The sequence below is a fragment of the Gambusia affinis genome, linkage group LG22, assembly GCF_019740435.1.
Source record: "Gambusia affinis linkage group LG22, SWU_Gaff_1.0, whole genome shotgun sequence".
NCBI lineage: Eukaryota > Metazoa > Chordata > Actinopteri > Cyprinodontiformes > Poeciliidae > Gambusia > Gambusia affinis.
This window is the reverse complement of record NC_057889.1, coordinates 20,099,173-20,121,740: the sequence shown is the minus strand read 5'-3', so window position 1 is coordinate 20,121,740 and position 22,568 is coordinate 20,099,173.

Below are 22,568 nucleotides of genomic sequence, written 5' to 3'. Positions count from 1 at the left end.
TCACGTAGTCCTAAATTTATGGCATTCCTGGTAAATTTTTTTTGTCTCTTGTCTTTCTTTATTAAGCTAAATCTAAACAGAAGAACCTTTTACATCTGCTGTAACTGTTTCCATGAAACAGGTGATTACTGAACAGTGTGCACCTACATAAAATAAAGTCCACGTTTTATCCTTGGGGCACTTTTTGTCAACCCAGGAATTGTTACAGAGCTAGCTAAAGTGACGTGCTAACCTCACTTTACAACCCTTTAAATAAAACCTGATGTTTTAAATAAAATCCTGACCAGTAAAGCAGCAGAACTGAGGCAGGATGTTCTTCCTATCGTCCCTGTATGTTTACAGCTAGCCCATAAATCGCTCAAAGTGATCATTAACATGATGAAAATGGGGTGGTGAGCACAAAGTATTTACAAGCTAGTGGCTAAACACCTTCATAAAGACCTAGCATACATTAAGTTCTGCTTTTAATAATTTATGTATTTTCTTCCACATTTTTACCCTTCAAATAAAACTTCATTATGGCACTTTTACCAGCAATTCTCCTCTTCTGGGATTTATATGCAATTTAGGGTGTAAAAGCATCTTTGACAGAATAATACTGTCCTGCCCGCTAACAGATGTTTCTGTACAAATTACAGAAAGCGTCTCCTCGTGTGTTTGTCCGATGATAAAATAAGTGACCTCACTTTGCTGTAAATCACAGCAGTGAAGTTCAGCCCTGCTGGGTCCTGTTCTAATTCCCTTGGAGAACATTTGTGACAGAAACATGTAGAGAATGGACTTAATGTTTAATTTCCACTGTGGCTTGAGATTACATTACAAAACAAGACATGTTTGTTCATTTGGAACATAGCCGAGGCTCTTTGGAGGTCATATACCATATTTTCTGTCGTTGTTAAACAATGTACCTCACCAAGAGAGGGATTTTGTCCCAGCAAACTTAACTGAAGCTATGAAGGATATTAAAAATAAAAAGAAACTCATGATTTCATTCAATTAAATATTCTGCTTTTGCAGTTTACCCAGAGTTTGGAAGAGGATCCAAGAGTTCTACTCAATTAAGAGTCGCAATACTTTAACCATAACTCAAATTAAAGTAAAAAGTAGAAGTCCAAGAAAATGACAAAAGTCAGAGTAGAATAACAGCTACTCAAGCAGTGAGTAACTGATCATAACATCTGATTCAGTCTTGTAAAAATGATGTATTCAGACTAAAACAATAAAGTTATCTGCAAATTCTTATACGTAATAAATAAGTAACTACACTGTGTTCCATATTATTATGCAAGTGATATTTTCTCATATTTTCTTAACTGGTCAATGCAAATGATGGTCAGTATAATTTTCAAGTCATAAACTATTACAGTATAAATCAAACTTTACTGAACAAAGCTCTCCATGAGAACAGCATTTTTTTCAAAAATAAAAAAGTCAAAATGTTCCAAATTATTATGCACAGCAGATTTTCTAAACATTTTATGGATTATAAAGAATTGCAAACGGTCATTCTTTGAATGTGCAGCATTAATTGGTCACATGTAATAAAATCAAAAGCTGTTTCAATCAAAAACATCGTAACAGACGAGTTCCATGTTAACATAGAACCTTCTTTGATATCACAGCTCAATTCTTGATCCATTGAACTTGTGAGTTTGTGGAAAGTTTCTGCTTGAATTTCTCTGCAGGATGTCAGAAAACCTTCCCAGAGCTGCTATTTTGATATGAACTGCATTCCACCCTCAGATCTTCTGCTTAAGGAAACTCCAAAGGTTCTCAATAGGGTTGAGGTCAGAGGTCAGAGGAGGATGGTGACCACACCATGAGTTTCTCATTTTTCATGCCCATAGCAGCCAATGACACAGTGGTATTCCTTGCAGCATAAAGATGATTTTGCTACTGAAGGTTCTGCTCTTCTTTTTGAACCATGAAAGAAAGTGATCAGTCAGAAAGTCCATATACTTTGCTGAGGTCATTTTCTCCCCTTCATGGACTCTGAAAGGGTCAACCAATGATTCTCTCCCCATGATTTCAGCCCAAAGCATGACTCCACCACCTCCTTGCTGACATCACAGCCGTGTTGGGTCATGGTGGCCATCCACCACCAATCCACTACTGCGTCCATCTGGACTATCCAGGGTTGCACAGCAGTCATCAGTGAACAAGTCTGTTTGAAAATTAATCTTAATGTACGGCTGTTTGCTGCTTTGTAAGGGCATTTTAACAGCTGCTCTCTTAATCCAATAAATTTGTCTAACAGAAACCTTCCTCATTCGGCCTTTATCTGTACAAACTCATCTTTGTTCTGAATCAGCCACAAATCTCTTCATAGAACGATGATATCGCTTCAGTTTTTGTTAAATATCTAATGTTTTCATACCTTGTCATATGGCACCACACTATCTGATGATTTTTGTCAGCAGAGAGATCCTTTCTCTTTCCCATATTGCTTGAAACCTGTGGCCTGCTTAATAATGTGGAACATCCTTTTTAAGTAGATTTTCTTTAATTGAGCTCACCAGACAAATTAATCATCCATCCATCCATTTTCTTTTCACCTCCCTCAACCCTCAACCCTCCCGACCCTAATGGGGTCGGGAGGGTTGCTGGTTTCTATCTCCAGCTATGTTCTGGTCGAGAGGCAGGGTACACCCTGGACAGGTCACCAGTCTGTCGCAGGGCAACACAGAGACATACAAGACAACCATGCACACACACACTCAAACCTAGGGAGAATTTAGAGAGACCAATTAACCTGACAGTCATGTTTTTGGACTGTGGGAGGAAGCCGGAGAACCCGGAGAGAACCCACCATGCACAGGGAGAACATGCAAACTCCATGCAGAAAGATCCCGGGCCGGGAATCGAATCCAGGACCTTCTTGCTGCAAGGCAACAGCTCTACCAACTGCGCCACTGTGCAGCCCCACTAATCAACCAGCTCTCTGAAATGAATTATAGTAATTCAAAGAGCCCTGACACACAATACCATCTGTAAATTTAATAGCACAGCAAAAAAATTATCTTTATGACACTTAAATGCAATTTGCACAATAATTTGGAACACGATGTATATAAATATGTGGAAAATGTCCATCAATCAGTTTATGACATTAATGTCATGACTATGTGGGGTCATCCAGTATGGACAATGGTCAGAAACCTACTGGAAAGCATAAAGTATCTAAAAATGAAGATTTTAGAGTGGCACAGTCATAGTCCTGACATACATAATGGTGATATGACATGACCTCGAACAGGCTCAAATACCTTGATGAAAAAATGTATTTATCTGAAACATTTAAGTGTGGTACAAAAAAATAATAATACTATTAATAATGTAAAAAGCGAAGATGAGAGCTTTCTACAGGCACATTTTATCTTCCCACTGTATATATGTCAGTAACAGCAAAACACAAAGAAGCTTATGACGGATTGAGAAAATGCAGCTGGGTAGATAAATGAGGAGCAGACATATAGAATGTGTTAAAAGTACGGGAAGAAGGTCAGACTGTATGCTCTGCTGGAGTGGAACATGCCGTGCCGCATGCAGGGGCCGTGACCTGGAGAGGGTGTGAGTAAGTGAAAGCAGATGAGGGCAGGCTCACATGCAAAGAACGCCTCAGTCAGACACTTCAGCATATCTGCAATGCCAGGAAAAACGAAGGGGGGCGACGGGGCGGTGTGAGTGGGGGAGTATGTGAAGGGATTATCGGAGGGGATTTCTCTCTTATCAGGTACAGAGATGTGAGTCGTCAACGTTTCCCTAGATCGTTCTTCAGCCCATAATCGCACGTTCCTATACGCGTGTGATCGTCTTTCTCAAAAATGCGGAAAATGCTTTTGGTTAAAAATACCAAACTACCTCACATGCTCCTCCTTGGGTTTCTCCGTTTCTCAAATAAATGGAAACAAATGTGGAGTGTTTTTTTTGTTTTGTTTTGTTTTATTCCATGCTTGCCTGAAAGAAAACAAGGTATAAAAAAAAATTCTCCATTAACAAACGTTAAAAATATCCAAACGTCAAGGAGCTTCTCGGCTCTATAGATCTATATGTTCAGGAACCAGTAAACAGGGTTGTTATCCGAGATGTTTAGGCATTTCTGAATACGGGGGATGCATTGTGTCCTTGTTAATTGCTCCCACTAACATGGTTGTTGCCATGGTTACACAGGCAACAAAAGTAAGAAAGCGATTTTAATTCCATCCCTTACTTAATCGAGACACCGCAATCGCTAAATTGTGATTTTCATTTATTTTCTCTTCCATCGGCAGAAAGAGTTGGACGCGCTTTGTAAATCAAGCTGTGATCTAAACGTAGCAAATCCATTTCTCCCTACTTCCAGTAGGCAAAAGCAGTTTATGAATGAGGCTAAACAAGGCTAATTAACCGCAGCAGTGTTTGCCTCCAGTGTTCTCAGTTCTGACTTCAAGCTCTGCCAGGGGAGAAAAGCAACTAGGAGGAGACATGTCGCCTCCACCCAGCCGTGTTTGTTTCCTTCCCTTCGCTGTCACCAGAACTGCACTGGTCTTTCACAACCCGTCACTCTTTGTTCTTTGCCACGTACATAAATATACATAAGTATGAGGTCAGATTTTCCCTGCAGACCCCCTCATTTGAAGGAGAGATAACCAAAGCCCTCTTTTGCCCAGTTGGTGTATTTAAACGCAGACTTTCCTCTTTGTGAGCAGTTTAAAAATAAAACATACACACGATTTCTGGTTTGTGAGCATTCATCATGTACAGTCAGCGTTGTGTGTTTTCCATAAATTGGGGAAAAAAAACAAACAGTATTTGAGTCATCAACCTAACCTGGGTGTGAGAAGAAGTCAAGAGTACCAGGATGCAAACTTCTCATGCAAAGCTCACGTCAAAGACATTGTTTTAGTTCACCTCAGTTTAGACTCTCCTGCTCCCCTCTGTGTGAATACACATCCAGATTTGTCAAGACAAATCTTTACCAATGTGGTGAATGACTCAAATGCAGCAAAATGTGTTTGCGCATGCCACAAAAATCCACTGGGTAAATAAAATATGGAGCTACATCAGACAATCAAGTTTATTTGTGCAGCAGCAACATTTCAGCAACAAGGCAGTTCAAGGTGCTTTACATCATAAAAACACCCACAAAAAATACAAAGTTGCAGAAGACGGTCAACTATCGTCTAGTGCCGTCGTCACACAGCCAAATGTCAATGTTTCAATGGTTGTGTTTCAAAAGCAAATCTACACAAGTGGAGTATTAGGCTAGTTTTAAATGAACTCAGTGTTTGCAGTTTTCTGGAAGTTTGTTCCAGATTTGTGGTGGATAGAAGCTGAATGCTTCTGTTTTGTCTTCAGCATTTAATCCTGTGCCATCCGCTACAAATTAGGTCGAAGCAATGCTGCAAGTGTTATTTTCTGTTAACATACATGTTGCTAATGTTTAGTTATGGTGGGGGGATATTCTTGTTTAACCATCCATAGTGGATTGCATGTAACTTCAGAGTTTATGTATGTACTGCAAGTTTCTTTGGACACATAACTAAGTTTGTATTGTTTGTGTGTTTATTCTGTTTACAGTTTTCACCCAGCTTATGATACTTGGAAGACAACAGTAAATGTTCAATCTAACTTCACGTCTCCCTCTCATCAATTTGCTGTGGTTTACCTCGGAGTTTAGTCGGAGTTGTAACATTTTTGATGAGAACACTACAGCAGCGCTGGTGAACACGGAAAAAACTAATTGGAAAAGAAAAAGTGATATCAGATGATGAGTAAAATGTAAATCAGCAAAACGTTGAAATTTTGTTCTTAGTGTAAATGGCCTAGAGCTGTTCTTTGATCCAGAAGGAAACCCAGGAGAGAACCATGGTGATGCCGGGGATGCAGGTCTGGATGGTGAAGTAGCCCCATCCTTCTGCTCAGGTCCAAATACACCGTCATCACCACCTAGTCACCTCAGGTTACAAATATTACACCACTTACTACCAAATACGTGTAAAAACGAGCAAATTGTAAATGTAGTATGTGAGTCGCACCTGGAAAACCTTCCAGGTAACAAACCAAACGCGGATTTTCTTACTCAGCAGAGGAGCTAATTGCACTGTTTCTACATTGACCACCAATTTCCAGTAAACACCATCTAAGTTATTGGAGGCTGTGTGATAAACGCAGCACGAGTGTTTATGACAGGATGAATTGACGAACCTGTCACTTATATAATAATCAGAAAATATCACTGGCTCAAAAACAATTCATATTTTCATTGATAACTGGTAGAAATGGTTTCTGTTTATATCAGTTTTTTCCTGGTTTCACAATTTGAAAACGAAAACACAAATAGTGGTTGAGTTTCATTCTTACATCTTTTTCTGGCAATATTTATGGTAATAATTCTGATTCTTTAAATATTATTTTCTCAAAAGAGCTGGAGGACACCATGTTTTGTCTTGGTACTACTGACATACAATTCACCTGGAGTAACAAAAGCTTTTCAACTCAATCTAGAATTGACTTCTCATAGTGTTTTTTTTTTCTTTCTTTTTTTTTGCCTTTATTGATCTTTTTGCTATAATATACAATCTTCATATGTATTTGAATATATTTTTGACATTTTGTTATGAAAACCTAACTGAAAAAGTACACATCATTTTATTTTACCATTGTATATATATTTATTTAACTTTTGTCTTTCTAGACTTTATTTCAAACAAATAACATGAGCATTCATACAGATGTTAACTCAAAGTCAAATATTAAAATACAATAAAAACAAATTAACACATGTTAAGTAAAAAGAGAAAAAAAAGCATGCGCGATTGTTTTCATTCAAACTTGATGGGTTTTTTCCATTTGTTCTGCTGAGGCTGTGACATCAATCTGTGACATCACACTTTTCTGTATTACATCACAAAACTGCAATCTGGAATATTAGTTGACCACAGGACACGTTCAGTCAGTGAAGAAGAGTTCGACAATTCAGACAACTGCCAAAAACATACGGAGTGCTTTAAAAATGGATGAAAACCTTGAGACAATAAGAGAGTTCATGGACAAATTAAATGATAGGGTCTCTACAGTAAAATTAGCGTATGAGCAAGAAAATCTAAGACTAAAAGCGGGCGGGAAGCCCCATGACGATTTCGATAAAAATATGGAAGCACTTAAGAAAGAACTGGATTCTGCCGATAAAACTATAAAATTGAAAACGTATGCATTAACAAAGGCAGTGAAAGAATTGGTACTGCTGGAGAGTAAGGTGGAAGATTTAAAAGACGATTTGATGGAACTTCATAGAAAGGCAGGAGGGAAGGAACCAGAGACTGAGGAACGAAAGTGGGAAACTAACTTCAAAGGTTTTGCAAGAGGTGCTGCAAAGGTATTCTGGCTGGGGGTGTTGAGTATGGGGGCCGTATATATATGGGAAACTTTTCTTTAATGGACCTTAACGGAGCCACCAGCTGAAGCCCTGGATCTAGTTCTGGTTCCAGACATGGACTCAGCCCTGAATCTGGTTCTGGTTCTGGTTCCAGACATGGACCCATCCCTGAATCTGGTTCTGGTTCTGGTTCTGGTTCAAGACATGGACTCAGCCCTGAATCTGGTTCTGGTTCTGGTTCCAGACATGGACTCAGCCCTGAATCTGGTTCTGGTTCTGGTTCTGGTTCCAGACATGGACCCAGCCCTGAATCTGGTTCTGGTTCTGGTTCCAGACATGGACCCAGCCCTGGATCTGGTTCTGGTTCTGGTTCCAGACATGGACTCAGCCCTGAATCTGGTTCTGCTTCTGGTTCTGGTTCCAGACATGGACTCAGCCCTGAATCTGGTTCTGGTTCTGGTTCCAGACATGGACTCAGCCCTGAATCTGGTTCTGGTTCTGGTTCCAGACATGGACCCAGCCCTGAATCTGGTTCTGGTTCCAGACATGGACTCAGCCCTGAATCTGGTTCTGGTTCTGGTTTCAGACATGGACCCAGCCCTGAATCTGGTTCTGGTTCTGGTTCTGGTTCTGGTTCCAGACATGGACTCAGCCCTGAATCTGGTTCTGGTTCCGGTTCCGGTTCCAGACATGGACCCAGCCCTGAATCTGGTTCTGGTTCTGGTTCTGGTTCCAGACATGGACTCAGCCCTGAATCTGGTTCTGGTTCCGGTTCCGGTTCCAGACATGGACCCAGCCCTGAATCTGGTTCTGGTTCTGGTTCCAGACATGGACCCAGCCCTGAATCTGGTTCTGGTTCTGGTTCCAGACATGGACTCAGCCCTGAATCTGGTTCTGGTTCTGGTTCCAGACATGGACTCAGCCCTGAATCTGGTTCTGGTTCCGGTTCCAGACATGGACCCAGCCCTGAATCTGGTTCTGGTTTCAGACATGGACCCAGCCCTGAATCTGGTTCTGGTTCTGGTTCTGGTTCTGGTTCTGGTTCCAGATATGGACCCAGCCCTGGATCTGGTTCTGGTTCCAGACATGGACCCAGCCCTGGATCTGGATCTGGTTCTGGTTCTGGTTCCAGACATGGACCCAGCCCTGAATCTGGTTCTGGTTCCGGTTCCAGACATGGACTCAGCCCTGAATCTGGTTCTGGTTCTGGTTCCAGACATGGACCCAGCCCTGAATCTGGTTCTGGTTCTGGTTCTGGTTCTGGTTCCAGACATGGACCCAGCCCTGAATCTGGTTCTGGTTCTGGTTCCAGACATGGACCCAGCCCTGAATCTGGTTCTGGTTCTGGTTCTGGTTCCAGACATGGACTCAGCCCTGAATCTGGTTCTGGTTCTGGTTCCAGACATGGACTCAGCCCTGAATCTGGTTCTGGTTCTGGTTCCAGACATGGACCCAGCCCTGAATCTGGTTCTGGTTCCAGACATGGACTCAGCCCTGAATCTGGTTCTGGTTCTGGTTTCAGACATGGACCCAGCCCTGAATCTGGTTCTGGTTCTGGTTCTGGTTCTGGTTCCAGACATGGACTCAGCCCTGAATCTGGTTCTGGTTCCGGTTCCGGTTCCAGACATGGACCCAGCCCTGAATCTGGTTCTGGTTCTGGTTCCGGTTCCGGTTCCAGACATGGACCCAGCCCTGAATCTGGTTCTGGTTCTGGTTCCAGACATGGACCCAGCCCTGAATCTGGTTCTGGTTCTGGTTCCAGACATGGACCCAGCCCTGAATCTGGTTCTGGTTCTGGTTCTGGTTTCAGACATGGACCCAGCCCTGAATCTGGTTCTGGTTCTGGTTCCAGACATGGACTCAGCCCTGAATCTGGTTCTGGTTCTGGTTCCAGACATGGACTCAGCCCTGAATCTGGTTCTGGTTCCGGTTCCAGACATGGACCCAGCCCTGAATCTGGTTCTGGTTTCAGACATGGACCCAGCCCTGAATCTGGTTCTGGTTCTGGTTCTGGTTCCAGATATGGACCCAGCCCTGGATCTGGTTCTGGTTCCAGACATGGACCCAGCCCTGGATCTGGATCTGGTTCTGGTTCTGGTTCCAGACATGGACCCAGCCCTGAATCTGGTTCTGGTTCCGGTTCCAGACATGGACTCAGCCCTGAATCTGGTTCTGGTTCTGGTTCCAGACATGGACCCAGCCCTGAATCTGGTTCTGGTTCTGGTTCTGGTTCTGGTTCCAGACATGGACCCAGCCCTGAATCTGGTTCTGGTTCTGGTTCTGGTTCTGGTTCCAGACATGGACCCAGCCCTGAATCTGGTTCTGGTTCTGGTTCCAGACATGGACCCAGCCCTGAATCTGGTTCTGGTTTCAGACATGGACCCAGCCCTGAATCTGGTTCTGGTTCTGGTTCTGGTTCTGGTTCTGGTTCCAGATATGGACCCAGCCCTGGATCTGGTTCTGGTTCCAGACATGGACCCAGCCCTGGATCTGGATCTGGTTCTGGTTCTGGTTCCAGACATGGACCCAGCCCTGAATCTGGTTCTGGTTCTGGTTCCAGACATGGACTCAGCCCTGAATCTGGTTCTGGTTCTGGTTCCAGACATGGACCCAGCCCTGAATCTGGTTCTGGTTCTGGTTCTGGTTCCAGACATGGACCCAGCCCTGAATCTGGTTCTGGTTCTGGTTCCAGACATGGACCCAGCCCTGAATCTGGTTCTGGTTCTGGTTCCAGACATGGACTCAGCCCTGAATCTGGTTCTGGTTCTGGTTCCAGACATGGACTCAGCCCTGAATCTGGTTCTGGTTCTGGTTCCAGACATGGACCCAGCCCTGAATCTGGTTCTGGTTCCAGACATGGACTCAGCCCTGAATCTGGTTCTGGTTCTGGTTCTGGTTCTGGTTCCAGACATGGACTCAGCCCTGAATCTGGTTCTGGTTCCGGTTCCGGTTCCAGACATGGACCCAGCCCTGAATCTGGTTCTGGTTCTGGTTCTGGTTCCGGTTCCGGTTCCAGACATGGACCCAGCCCTGAATCTGGTTCTGGTTCTGGTTCCAGACATGGACCCAGCCCTGAATCTGGTTCTGGTTCTGGTTCCAGACATGGACCCAGCCCTGAATCTGGTTCTGGTTCTGGTTCTGGTTTCAGACATGGACCCAGCCCTGACTCTGGTTCTGGTTCTGGTTCCAGACATGGACTCAGCCCTGAATCTGGTTCTGGTTCTGGTTCCAGACATGGACTCAGCCCTGAATCTGGTTCTGGTTCCGGTTCCAGACATGGACCCAGCCCTGAATCTGGTTCTGGTTTCAGACATGGACCCAGCCCTGAATCTGGTTCTGGTTCTGGTTCTGGTTCTGGTTCCAGATATGGACCCAGCCCTGGATCTGGTTCTGGTTCCAGACATGGACCCAGCCCTGGATCTGGATCTGGTTCTGGTTCTGGTTCCAGACATGGACCCAGCCCTGAATCTGGTTCTGGTTCTGGTTCTGGTTCCAGACATGGACTCAGCCCTGAATCTGGTTCTGGTTCTGGTTCCAGACATGGACCCAGCCCTGAATCTGGTTCTGGTTCTGGTTCTGGTTCTGGTTCCAGACATGGACCCAGCCCTGAATCTGGTTCTGGTTCTGGTTCTGGTTCTGGTTCCAGACATGGACCCAGCCCTGAATCTGGTTCTGGTTCTGGTTCTGGTTCTGGTTCCAGACATGGACCCAGCCCTGAATCTGGTTCTGGTTCTGGTTCTGGTTCCAGACATGGACCCAGCCCTGAATCTGGTTCTGGTTCTGGTTCCAGACATGGACCCAGCCCTGAATCTGGTTCTGGTTCCGGTTCCAGACATGGACTCAGCCCTGAATCTGGTTCTGGTTCTGGTTCCAGACATGGACCCAGCCCTGGATCTGGTTCTGGTTCCAGACATGGACCCAGCCCTGGATCTGGTTCTGGTTCCAGACATGGACCCAGCCCTGGATCTGGTTCTGGTTCCAGACATGGACCCAGCCCTGGATCTGGTTCTGGTTCTGGTTCCAGACATGGACCCAGCCCTGGATCTGGTTCTGGTTCCAGACATGGACCCAGCCCTGGATCTGGTTCTGGTTCTGGTTCCAGACATGGACCCAGCCCTGGATCTGGTTCTGGTTCTGGTTCCAGACATGGACCCAGCCCTGGATCTGGTTCTGGTTCCAGACATGGACCCAGTCCTGGATCTGGTTCTGGTTCCAGACATGGACCCAGTCCTGGATCTGGTTCTGGTTCTGGTTCCAGACATGGACCCAGCCCTGGATCTGGTTCTGGTTCCAGACATGGACCCAGTCCTGGATCTGGTTCTGGTTCCAGACATGGACCCAGCCCTGGATCTGGTTCCAGACATGGACCCAGCCCTGGATCTGGTTCTGGTTCTGGTTCCAGACATGGACCCAGTCCTGGATCTGGTTCTGGTTCTTGTTCCAGACCCAGCCCTGGATCTGGTTCTGGTTCCAGACATGGACCCAGTCCTGGATCTGGTTCTGGTTCTGGTTCCAGACAAGGACCCAGCCCTGGATCTGGTTCTGGTTCTGGTTCCAGACATGGACCCAGCCCTGAATCTGGTTCTGGTTCCAGACATGGACCCAGCCCTGAATCTGGTTCTGGTTCCAGACATGGACCCAGTCCTGGATCTGGTTCTGGTTCTGGTTCCAGACATGGACCCAGCCCTGGTTCTCCAAACATTATCTTCTTAATTACAGGTTTGGTCTCTCTAGTTTTAAGGAACTTTTGCAACAATGATGGAATGAAATATTAAGGCTTTTATTTGGAAGAGTATTTCTACGCCTTATTTTAAGAGAATTTTGACGATCTAATGCAGAGATCTGCAGCATGGAGCTCCACAAGTGTCTCTTTAGTGCCTCCAAGGTTCAATAGTAACAATAACTGTGACTAAAAATGTTACAGAACCGAATGACTTTTTAAAAATGAATATGTAATAAACCCAGCATTTAGAAGTTTATGTTTCCCAAAGTTTTTATGTATTTTAAAACCCAAATATAAATAAAACTGGGGTTCTTTAAAAATTATTATTATTATTTAAATAGTTGATGTAAGATTTGCGTCTCTGAAGTTCTATTTAGAGGGAGTTTTTGTGCATAAAAACTCCATCTAAATAAAAGTTGGCAACCTTTACCATCTTGGGATGGTAAAGGTTGCCAACTCCTGATATGACTTATAAGACCCTATCCCCTTTTTTAATTATGGTATCTGTAAGCTTTATTTTGAAAGGCCAGATTGGTCCAGTGTGAATCACTAATTTAGCCACAGAAGCAAATTGAAACCAGTTATAGTAATAATCTAATATGTAATATATATATGTATATATAAAAATAAATAAAATTCCCTTCTCACCCACCGTGGGTGGTGATTCTTCTTCCTCTTAGCTCGGGTCCTCTACCAGAGGCCTGGGAGCTTGAGGGTTCTGCGCAGTATCTTGGCTGTGCCTAGGACTGCACATTTCTGGACTGAGATGTCTGATGTTGTTCCTGGGATCTGTTGTAGCCACTGTTCCAGTTTGGGGGTGACTGCCCCGAGGGTCCCGATGACCACAGGCACCACTGTGGTCTTCACCTTCCAGGCCCTCTCCAGTTCCTCCCTTAGGCCCTGGTATTTCTCTAGTTTCTCGTGCTCCTTTTTCCTGATGTTGCAGTCACTTGGTATTGCCACATCCACCACGACGGCTTTCCTCTGTTGTTTATCCATCACGACTATGTCTGGTTGGTTCGCCCTCACCATTTTGTCTGTCTGGATCTGGAAGTCCCACAGGATCTTAGCTCGGTCATTCTCCACTACCTTCGGGGGTGTTTCCCACTTTGATCTTGGGGGTTCCAGTCCATATTCTGCACAGATGTTTCTGTACACTATGCCTGCCACTTGGTTGTGTCGTTCCATGTACTCTTTCCCTGCCAGTACCTTGCACCCTGCTGTTATGTGTTGGACTGTCTCAGGGGCCTCCTTGCACAACCTACACCTTGGGTCTTGTCTGGTGTGGTAGATCTGGGACTCAATTGCTCTGGTGTTTAGGGCCTGTTCCTGGGCGGCCAGGATGAGGGCCTCTGTGCTGTCCTTCAGTCCAGCTTTTTCCAGCCATTGGTAGGACTTTCTGATGTCAGCCACTTCGGTTATTTGCCGGTGGTACATCCCATGTAGGGGCTTGTCCTCCCATGATGGTTCCTCCGGCACCTCAGCTTCTGTTCCCCATTGTCTGAGACATTCACTGAGCACATCGTCTGTTGAGGCCTTGTCCCTGATGTATCTATGGATCTTGGATGTTTCGTCTTGGAAAGTGGTTCGCACACTCACTAGTCCTCTGCCTCCTTCTTTGCGGTTCGTGTAGAGTCTCAGGGTGCTGGATTTGGGGTGGAACCCTCCATGCATTGTTAGTAATTTCCGGGTCTTAACATCTGTGGCCTGTATCTCCTCCTTTGGCCAGCTAATTATTCCTGCAGGGTATCTGATTACTGGCAGGGCATAGCTGTTTATTGCACGGATCTTGTTCTTGCCATTGAGCTGGCTTCTCAGGACTTGTCTTATTCGTTGGAGGTATTTGGTTGTGGCTCTTTTTCTTGTGATCTCATCAAGGTTGATATATATATATATATATATATATATATATATATATATATATATACATATATATATATATATATATATATATATATATATATAGCTGAATTGTGACACATACAATAATGTAGTCATTTGTTTCATGTATGGACCCACACATACCTGCCTTGTAGGGAGAACATAATTGGGATCCAGCTTAGACACAAATGTCCTGAATCCAACGTCATCCACAATAGTGAAAGGCTGGGTATCCTTCACTATCATGGAGACTAGAGCTTCATCCAGCTCTTGTTTTCTGGTGGCTGGTTAAAAGGGAATAAATACAGTGTCTGTTACCTGTCTTTATTTGCACAACAAGCAAACATCAGCATGCAAAAAATTGTGATAGTGTGTTTGCAATATAGTAATGAAATACCTTGGCTGGGTGAAGCTCCAGTTTCCTCCTTACTCTCATGCAAGGCACGGTAGTGCCTTAGCATGGATGAGGTGTTATTATTGTACCACAACTCCTTGGTGCACAATAAACACCTCACCTTTACAGAAAATAAGAAACAATGAAAAATATAGTTCCTCATAAGCAAACCTAATGCATCTGCAAATGTTCAGTTCACCTTACCTTGTTAGGGCTTATCAAATCGAAATGTTCCCACATAGGGGAAATCCTCCTCTTTCTCTCTGGCTCCATCCTACTCCTATCCTGTCCTCACGCTCCTAAATCTCCTATCTATCTCTCCTAAACTCTCCAAACACCAAACTAACTGTCTCAAACTAAATAACCACTATCCAAACTCTGCTATCCAAATTATCAAAACTCTATCCACTCTCTCAACTGACCGCAACTCGCCTACAACAACCCACATTTTGAATGGGGCCTGTGAGGTTTATAAAGCTGTCAAACCCCGCGACAAAATCCCGAATCAGTCACGTGGTATAGCCGGGCAGCGTCATCGTTTTCGGCTCCTCCCCTAAATTAAGCAAGCCTCGATACGCGCTTTACGGAAACGCCCCCTCCATTACTCGACACACGCCTCGAAGCCTCGGCACATCACATAACATCACTACTTCTATGCATTCAACATAGAATGCAGCATAGAATGCATAGAAGAAACTAAAATCTACAGAACCAATCTAGCATGGAGGTTCTGCATCCATGCTAGAACCTCCAAGTCTCTCTAAGTGTTTCAGCCACTAGGAGCAACTGAATCCTCTTGGAGTGAAAAATGAACATGTAGCCGCAGCGGGGTCGCCTCCACGAAGCTTAGGCCCCATGACAAAAAAATTAATTGGGGCCCCCTCCTGTTACAATTTCTTGAGTATATTTGACCCATAAAAAGCAGCACAATTGTAAAGGCATGCAGCTGCCTTGCTTTCTTGTCATGACAGTTTGTTATGAGGCAGACAATCTGCGAAAAGATGAATTTCCTCCCCGATCTTCTACTGATGGCTAAAGATTATGAATTACAGCGCTAAAAACCACCTGATGCCTCTGATTGGTTGTTTCTAGAGAGCACTGGGAGAAGGCAGAGGAAATAAATTATTGTAAGATAATCTCTCAACATATTGACAGTCTTAACAAATATGTACTAAATTAAATTACAGTCTTTACTGTAATTTAAATGCAAACTAAGGCAAGACTATCTGGACTGACAAGAGGCTGTTTTTTATTATAATGTTGTAAATATTGTTTGAATTTCCGACACTAATACATATATTGTTTTGTTGTGTAATTGTAAAAAGAGCAGTGAGAAAGGAAAAATCCACAGACTCCCTGGAATGATGCTAACTAGCTTGTGTTGCTCACCGTTTTTCACTGGGACAGGAGGGAGGGATTATTCTGATATGGTGGTTAGAGCTGCTGGCTGACTCATCTGTTGTTAAGTGTGGTTAAAGGTACAGGTACAACTTAAATATATGTACCAAGAACATGTTGGTAGATTTGTTTTCCTTTGTTCTTTAAATGCTAGTGAAATGGAGCCAAACAGTCTGTAGCTAAGCTAACTAGCCTAAATGGTTGATAATCTCACGCAGTCAGCCCCGCTCTCTTGGAGAAAAACTGGGCTACAAATTGACACTCTTGTCTTTTTTTCTCTCTCTCCTTTTGAAAGCCTGACCTTATCATTTTTCTTGGTGACATGGTAACTGCCACAGTCGTTCTGGTCTTCTACTGACTGCTGCTGAACACCGTTACCGCTAAGCAGGAACCATTTCATGTGGATTTTTTCTATTTCTATGAAGAAAAAAAACAAAAACAAAACTATTTTGTGGAGGGCCCTCTGTCGGTCAGGGGCCTTTGGAGTTCTCCTAACTTTTCCTCCCAATTCTCGCAACCTGAGCTGTAGCCATCAAGGCAGGTGGCAAACTAAGCTATCAGAAATCAAAAGTACAGCAGGCTGAACAGTACAGGTCAAGATACACTAAAAATAAAACCTCCAACTAATGCAGACGACGCACTGGGTGAAGAGAGGTGGTCTGCACTGACTGCAAGTTGTAAATAATCTTATTAGCCTTATTGTAAATAGCTTAAATAACTAAAATAATGTATTCTGGCATTCTTCCTGCAGGTGACAGGTGCTAATGTAACGTGACAATCCCTCTGTTATGTGTTTCATTCCAAATCATGTTCAATCAACTGAATTTAGCGAAAGTGAACTCCAATCCCAAGAGTTCCATAATCTGTGATGTTAACAGCTCACTAGATGTAAATGAACACGAAACCACTTGAAGGTTTTGGTCCTTTACAACCAAAGAAGACAGGAAGAAGTGAAGGACTTTGAAGAACTGACAGTGTCGTTCTACTGCAGCCATGCCAACAGAGACTGCAATAGAAGCACATTGGATGCAATTAGAACGTCTGCTCAGATGTTGAGAAGGCACGTTCTGTTAAATGAGATCCACCACTCTTACTTCTAATTTCAATCAAAGTGCTGTGAAGAACCTCGCCATGATTCTACGTTGTGCTTCAGAGTCAAATTGTTTCAATGTATGAAAACTCCAGATTATAAAATATGTCCCCCATCTTTGTGATGGGCAGCAAACTGAGCTTCGAGGCGCTCCGTCTTGTGTTTGTTGGCGCACGCCAGGTTCCACGTGGACGGGCCGGGACACTGTGAATGGGAGCTCCACATCTGGTTTTAATCCCTCTTGGATGGGGCCTGTCTGCTTGGGCCCCCGGAGCTGAGAAGGTCGTTGCTGATTCCAATGCGCTCCAGTCCAAATGCTGAACACAGAGCCGAGAACCACGGAGGGGAGGGACAGTGGAAAAAAACAAAAACCCAAGCAGAGATTGATTCATGGTGCTGGGCCAGACCCAAGGAAGGTTTTGTAAATAGTGCTGGTAGATCTTAGAACTGGGTTGTGAACTCTTCTTTAGAGCAAGAAGGAAAAGCAGCTTCGTTCGTCACAGTTGCCATGGCGTCAGATTTGTGGGCAAGTTCTGTTGCTTTGCTGACCATTCTTGTTCCTGTAATGACGCTCTTGCCGAGGCCTGACAGTGTTCCTAATTCCAGTCAGGAGGAGCAGATGTTCAGACAAACATGCCCTAAATGAACACCAGGCACTGCTAGGCTCTCGGTTCTTCATGTCCACCCGGCTGACCTGCTGCTGCTTACTGGTGACTGACCTTTGCTTGCTTGCCTCACTTGGCCTGTTGCCTTATTCTGACATTAGTATTCCAGGTTTATTTGGTTTGGAATTTGGACTGACCTCCCCAGGACCTCCTGCGGAGTAAAAGAGCGGTTCATCAAATCTGCCAAACCAAACATTTAGGTTCAAACAGCGCACTCCAGTGGCCGTAGGAGGAAATCCAAACACTTGGTCCCTATTTGAGGAATATATATTCATAAACAATCAGCTCCCTTGTAGAAAGCTTGTCTATTTGTGGGTACAATAATTAGATTTTAATCAGGCATAACATTATGACCACCAGCCTACTAAGCCTCTTCTCCATTGTCACATTTCATACTAGCCGGTTAATGTCTGGTTTTATTTTAGCCAAGTTGGGTGTTTCTCCATTAGCAGTGTGTTCCTCCATATTGTGGGCATGAATATGAACGTAGTAACATGGGGGTGTTGTTGACCAAATGACGTAATTTGTAGAGTCACTCAGCAAGGGAGAACACGGAGGATGTGGCTTTGATGAATAAAAAAACCCCAGATGTTTCATTTTGTCTTAAGGATAGAGAGTCAAAGGTGTCAAGTAGTTTATTTCAAAGCCTGAAATGATGTTACATCTCATCGTCCATCTGGTTGTTATCAAAACTAATGACACAAATTAGCTACATCTACAAACTGTGTGTGACATTATGTTGTGTAATGTGAAAGCAAAGCAGACAAAGAGATAATGTGAATTTTTTAGGATTTCTATTCAAACTGTGTTGCAACAAGTGTTGTGATTATTTTCAGACTCAAACTAGTTATTCCCAGTTAAAAAAATAAATGAAATGCTTTAACTAGACCTGCAGACAACTCGTGATTTATTTTTGATCTAGAGGAGCAATAACGCCATCATACAGCAATTTTGGGGCTGAACATATTTTCTACTAAAAATTGTTACTGGGTGTTTCTTTTCCTTTCAGTCCTGTTTGATGACCATAACAGCTAAAAAGGGAAATAATCAGAGGCGCAAAAAAGAGAGAAAAGGAGCATGTCAGATTGGATTTACAGTCACTCTGCTTTGGTCGAACATTTATTGGGAAGTAATGTGCTTTCTATAAACGAAGCACAACCCAGACAGATCTGCAGACAGAGTTATTCCGCTGTCGACTATTGAACTGTCAATAAGCATAAAAAAAAACTGCAGAGAGATCTAACACACACGCAGGAAGTGGGAAACAATACGGCTGCTATGCCAGGTTAAATGTCTTCAGATGTAACCTCACAAAGCCCCCAAAAACTCATAGAAAACTCAAGACATTTTTTAAAAATTATTATTATTTTGATGCTACAGTTGCTCTAAATTTACCCCGATGAGTCTGACTGGCTCATTTTTGTCAGAACCGGTTTAAGACGCCTGTGGTCGTCTACAGGTTCATTTTGTTGCCGTGCTCTGTCGGCAGGCGAAGGACAACCACCTGCTGCAACTTCATTCCCCGCTGGTCTGGCTAAAAGCGCCTGTGGGCCGACATTCGGGGGATTTCCAGTCTGTCAAAGTTTTCCGAGGAACATCTTCCGACAGTCTGAGCTGGCATGCAGAGGATTAGTGAGGAAATACCCTGGAGGGCAGAGCCGTCTGACTCTTTCTATTAAAATGTTTTTTATTAGCCATATTTATCTAGACGTAGTCAGAGGAATAAAGCATATTTAAAAAAATACAAATGCAGTGTAATAAACGATTTAACTGTGGAATTAAGTGAAACTTTAGTATAGAAAAATGGTCTAAAATACATATGAGAAACTACCTTGATATATTACTGTTGTTATTGTAGTGTTATTAGCATCAATATTATCATTATTATTGTGATTGATACTATTAGAAATACTATTAAACTATTGATTTTTATAATATAGTAGGCACATCACTGAATGTATTGATTTAAATAAGAATCTGAGAGCAGAATGAAGGTTTATGACTATAATACCTATAAATAGGAAGAGATCATAATTGTGATGTTGCTGAATAAGAGGCGTTTTTAATAAGTTCATGCTTCTTCCCACTCCTTTGAACGTATATTATTTATCGTTTCGCTGTCATTATTATTTTTTATTTTTAATATTCAATAAACTTCGAAAAATACGAAGGCAGAGCCACAGCGTCAGTTCGACTTTCTTTTCTAGAACTCTGCAAGTTTGTGCAAATAGACACCTTTAAAGCTGCAGTATCTTACTTTTATTTTTTAAAAATAAGAAAAAAGTTTTTCTACATGTTTAGTACTGTCATGGCCCTACGTCATGACAGTATGAAACAAATATTCTGTGAAAAAAATAAATCAAGCTCCTCTCTTCTGCCATTGCTAACTGCAGAAATCCAATGCTCTGTTAGAAACAACCAATCAGAGCCAGGAGGAGGGGCTTGGTGCTGTCAATCAATTCCTTAATATGGATGAAAAAGCACAAGTTCCACTGGTAGATTATTTTACTCATCTTCCCCATGTTGTAAGTGAAATAATCTGTCAGTGAAAGTAGTACGTCTTCATCAATATTCAGGAATTAACAAGCTGCTTTATCTTGCTGAAAACTTACTCGTAAGTGAGTTTTGTCTTATTTTAAGTGTACTTAGTTATCTGGACTTGAAATTAAACAAAACAAAAAAAAGTGGTCAGATTTTGTGTTTTTGAAGTGTAACTTATGCTACTCTATACAGAGCAGAGATAGTTAATATTCTGGTCAAAGTAGCAATAAATAAATGTTTATAGAATACATTATTATAGCTGTAATAATTAACATTATGTTATTTTAGAAGCTATTAGCGCATGCTGTACATTTTTGCTTGTTTGTGTGAACACAACCATGTTGTGGTTTGTTTCCTCAAAGTTAATATTGTATGAGAATCTCATATCAGCCTTTAGCCTAAAGGCAAGAGCAGTCAAGTGCATGAACTCAAAGGTTAATGTAAAGAATAGGACCGGAAAGACCCCAGCTGAACTGCGGTCAGCAGCTGGGTCACTGTGTGTGTGTGTGTGTGTGTGTGAGGGGATGTTGGACTGAAAACTGTTTTTTTTTTTTTTTTTTTTTTTTTTTTTTAGATTTTCCAGTGAAACAGTCTAAAAATTTCCCTCTCGATTCCCATGTTTGTCTGTCTCCAATGATTAAGTAGATCTCTGAAAAGTGAACTTTCAACGGTAGCGTGACATTAGCAGCAGCTGTTGCTGAAACTCTGGCACAACGTCCGAGGAAGAGAAGCGGCAGGCCGGATAGTTAAGAGAGAAGAACGGCTGTACTCCCTTGGAAGTCGTGTTCCTCGTCTTGTTTTCGTTCTCTCCCCTGCTGGACTCTTGAGTTTGATTGGAAAACTCGTAGCACTCTGAATTTCCACATAGATTCATATTTCAGTCCAATCAAATGTCAATGTCAAATTTATTTATATAGCACTTTAAAAACAGGTGTAAAACTGCACCAAAGTGCTGTACAAGAACGACAAGAACAGAAATGGATAAAAAGTATCAAAACACTACTTCAAATAAATGCTAAAGAACAAAAATGAGTTTTGAGAAGTGATTTAAAATGATCCAGGCTGTGGGCAGATCTAATTTGGAACAGTAAATTGTTCCACAGACTCAAACTTAAAACATTTGTGCTGGAAACTACGGTTGAAGTTTGAAGCTCAACTTATTGGCATAAGCAAAGAAGTTTTTTAGTTTTTACTGAGGTGAAACATAGAATTGAACTAAAGTTACATCAATCCACAGTTTAAACTGTTTAACTTTGAAAGTCCCGCCTAACCCAGAAGCAGGAAAAAAATATTTTCTACTCAGTTACTTATCAGATTTTATGATGTTATTGCATCATAAAATCTGGTAGAAAACACTGAAAATGAAAGATTTGTATTACTTTTAAAATGTCTGAATGCCTGGCTCTGAGTAAAGCTGTAAAAAAAATAATAATAAGGTTTATGGTATCCAGCTATGTTGGTCTGAGTTACTTATGGTTTCTCTCCCTGGCTCGGTTTCAGAGCGTTGACCAGAATTATTCACGGGCTGTTAATTAACCCCTCATTGGAGTCTGTAAGCGCTCTGAGCATTCCTTCATTTTGGTTCTGGCTGACTGACCAGAAGCTCGTCCAACCCACCAGAAGTTATGGTCGGGTTTTATGGGAATGCAACAAAAACATTTCTAATAGGCCTCCATGCTTCCAGCCTGTCTGAATAATATGCATTTGTTTCATACGTGGAGTCACGGATTACGCAGCACACAGAGATATGATGAGAATTACTTATTTTGAAGTTCACTATAAATGATTCTCCAAGATCTATCTACTGGAACTCTGCAGCTGCTTCCCTCTCCAAAAACACCAGATAACAGAACTGTCCAAAACATGATCTAATATGATGTTTATTCAGACTGATGTTTATTTTAAATAATCCTCCTACCATAGAAAAAAATGCTAACTATTTAAAGTCCAAAATGTTTTTCCTGAAAAAGGATTTTAATGATTGAATATATTCACACCTAAAACAATGGTTATACAACTTTATTATTATTATTATTATTATTATTATTATTATTATTATTATTATTATTATTATTATTATTATTATTATTATTATTATTTTTGGGGGGTTCAGTACATTTTCATATTTCTTTAGGGTCAATGATGGAAAAAAAAAACAGTTAGTAACCTGCCGACCAAAAAATTCACTTTGTAAAAACTAGTATTCTTTACGCCATTAGTGTCATCCTTTGTGGAAATGTTCTGAATGTATTACATGGAGGTGCAGTTGGTAGCATTGTTATCTTGCAGCAAGAAGGTCTCCTTAAGTGTGTGTGTGTGCGTGTGTGTGCGTGTGTGTGCATGGTTTGTCTCTGTATTTGATTGGATTAGAAACCTGTCCAAGGTCCAAACCTGTCCCGCCATAAGCCCAATTACTGCCACCCTCAAACTCTAGGACAATCAGGAACGGACATCGGACAGATGTGGGGGGGAAAGGAGACTGTTTGATGATGAAGAAACAAGGACTTATCACAGCTCTC